The sequence below is a fragment of the Apis dorsata genome, unplaced genomic scaffold (genome assembly GCF_000469605.1).
Source record: "Apis dorsata unplaced genomic scaffold, Apis dorsata 1.3 scaffold_129, whole genome shotgun sequence".
NCBI classification, from domain to species: domain Eukaryota; kingdom Metazoa; phylum Arthropoda; class Insecta; order Hymenoptera; family Apidae; genus Apis; species Apis dorsata.
This window is the reverse complement of record NW_006263422.1, coordinates 858,001-861,010: the sequence shown is the minus strand read 5'-3', so window position 1 is coordinate 861,010 and position 3,010 is coordinate 858,001. Positions and strand designations below refer to the sequence as shown.

Sequence of the window (3,010 nt, the reverse complement as noted above, 5' to 3'; positions counted from 1 at the left end):
AAAAAAGAAAAGAAGAAGAAAAAAGGCGGAGGAGGAGAGAGAGAGAGAGAGAGAGACAGGGGGGCGTAGATAGGCGGAGGGATAAGGAAATAGAAGTAGAAGAAAGGGGTGTCGTGAGGAGGAGAGGAAGGTGGCACGCGACTGTTGTTGAAACGTAATAAAAATTGATCGAGAATCTTAACCCGTCATCGTCCCTCGAAACATCTGGCCCTCCTGGCTATCGTCCGGCGATCACCTCCGGCGAGGGGGTGAGGGGAATAGAATCGCTCCGTTCGAGTGTGATATCCGTTCAACGGATGCGTAATGCTTGCCGACGATGCGCTCCCAATTAGAGCCTGGGCTCCTTTTCCCTCCAAAGATGCGCCCATAGCCTTTGATTAGTCGATTCGAAACATTTTATTATAAAGCTTCGTGTCGTGTTTCGAGGGCTATCTTTCGTGGACGAGAAGGAGGAGGAAAGTCTGTATGCGTATATAATAAAATCGATAGATCGGATTTAGGAGGTGTTTGGTTTTTTATGGGGGAGTTGCATTAACGAAAAATTAAAATTTGGAAAATTCGTTGTGAAAAATTCGAAGGAGAAGCGAAAAAACGAAGGGATTTCGATCTCGATCTCTGGATGGAAATCCGATCCTTTTCTTTCTCTCTTTCTTTTTTTTTTTTTTTTTTTCACTCTGTCGAATTGCACAGCTATGAAAATATTCGTGGAGAGCGTTGCATAACCCCCTCCCCTCCCCCTCCATTTGTATAGGGGCAGGGATTGCTCTTCTCGTGCAGGCAAATGAGAATTCCTTCGTGGAACGCAGCACGTGCTCGAGTGGATGCTACACCCTCTACTCGTTTCTCACCCTTTTCAGGTGACCTTTGTCCGTATCCCTTTCGAGGATCCTCCTCGAATAACACGGATAGATACGTTCCTGGAATTCATGGATAGTACATCGATGTAGTATCGCGATATAAATTTTCATTTTCGTCCAATCTCTCTCTCCTTTTGATTAACCCTTTACGTTCCAAGTCTTTTTCCGATAAAATAAAACTCGAGACGATTTCCCGTATCCGTTCGATGAATTTCTTAGCTAATTTGAAATTATTTCACACGCGAATTAACGTGATAAAATTTGTATATTTTAATATTTTAGCTTTACGTATAAAGAAAGAAAATTTGTGGGATATTAAAGTCTATATTTGTTGTTTTGCGCGATATTTTGATAATTATTAATTTTGTAATTATTAAGATGCATCCTCGGTTCGTCGGGGCAAGTATCCCGATAAAATGTCGTTTTTAATTCTTCTTATTTCGTTTAGAATAAACCTTATAATTTCAATAATGTGTTCTCACACATTCATTGTCTATTATTCTTATTATTTTCGTCGCTATTTTCCTTCTCTCTATCATCAATTTTTTAACGAATAGAAATAATTTTGTTATTCAATAATGAAAAATCAAACTCATTACAAAAAAACTTTGAAAATAATATTTCTATTCCTAAGACTGTCAAATTCACCGACTAAAATGTAGTTCAATCCGGGATCACGATTTGAAATAAAAAAATTCCATAATATATCATTCCACGCTTCGCAAGATTACACGTAAACAGCTTAGGAATCTATTCGCGAAGCGATATTTTAAAAAGAACAAGCATATAATATTGTCATCGTTCGAATTGTCGCATCGAACCGAGTGGTGGCAGAAGAGTCGCCTCTCGCGTCGAATCGAGTGGTGGGGGAAAGTCATCATTCGAGCGCAAACGGTTCATTTTCAATTGGAACGTAGTAGAGCTCGAGAGAGCACTTTCTTCGTTGAGAAGCAAAGCAGTTTTATAGTTACCGTAAAGGCTAAAAATCAACGATAAGAGAGAGACGTAAAGCGAAATAGGAGACCGGAGAAGAGAAATGTTATCGAAGATCTCGAGAAATCGGGTAGCGGGCCGAAGAGCTTTTTTCGCTCGAGACATTGGTCGACTAATTATGAGATAATTGTATTAATGGACGATATCGAATTGGTCGGCTACTACAAAGCTTGTGCTATTGGTTGGGATATATATACTTTTGTCGATTAGGGAGGGGATAGGGTTCCACTCGATCGTTTTAAAAGCGAACGGTCGTCTCGTCATCTCGTTCTGTTTTCTCGTCTTCTTTTCTTCCAGAGAAGATTCTCTTCGCCATCGAAGGGAAAAACGAGAATTGAATTATTATCGAGAAGAGAATGATAGAAGTTTTGTCTCGCGTTTTTTTTTTTTTGAAGAAAAATTAAGTAATTGAAAATAATTCGAACGAAGAGATAAAGAGTGACATTTATTTTCGTTTTTCGTACTTTTCGAGTAATAACTGGTTGAAAAAATAAAGTAATTAAAAATAATTCGAATAGAGTTGGTTTAAAGTAATTAAAATGCTCGAATAACATTTAATAGTTTTAATAGTTATTATAATTAACTCGTTCGAATCAGTTCTTTTCTTTATCTTCCTTGTTTCGAAAAAATTGAAAAACGATCAATTTTTGAATCTCTCTTCTTTCGTTTTAGATTTAGATAGTTTAGATTCGTACAGAGTTAGTCGAAAAAGTAATTGGTTAAAAATAATTCGTCACTTTAAATAATATTTATTCAAATAATTATTATTCATCTCGTTTGCCTACAATTAATATTAATGATAAATTGTCGAAGTAACTTCGATTATTAAATTTTCCTCCTCATCGGTCGAAAAAGTATTTTAACCGGTTAAAAATTTCGAATAAAGTTACTTTGAATAATCACTCATTAAAATGCTCGAATAATTTATTCGTAGTTATTATATCGATCCGCTTCGTTAGCGATTATTATTACGTTCTGAACGATAAATTATCGAAATAGCTTGAACTGTAATCAATTTTCCCCGTCACCGATTTCGTCTAATTTAACATTGCCCAGAAAAGTTGAAATCCTGAAATATAAAAAATCGATGAGTTTTTTTTACGATTAAAAACGCAAAAAAAATAAAATTCCTGAACAGGAAAATCCGTATTTGGTGACAC

General features: G+C 36.4%; 1 long non-coding RNA gene across 1 annotated transcript in view; it reads right to left on the bottom strand.

Moving 5' to 3' along the window:
• Positions 1-3,010, bottom strand: part of LOC116185216 — a 4,524-nt gene that overhangs the window by 1,305 nt on the left and 209 nt on the right. The gene's annotated exons all lie outside the window — the stretch shown is intronic.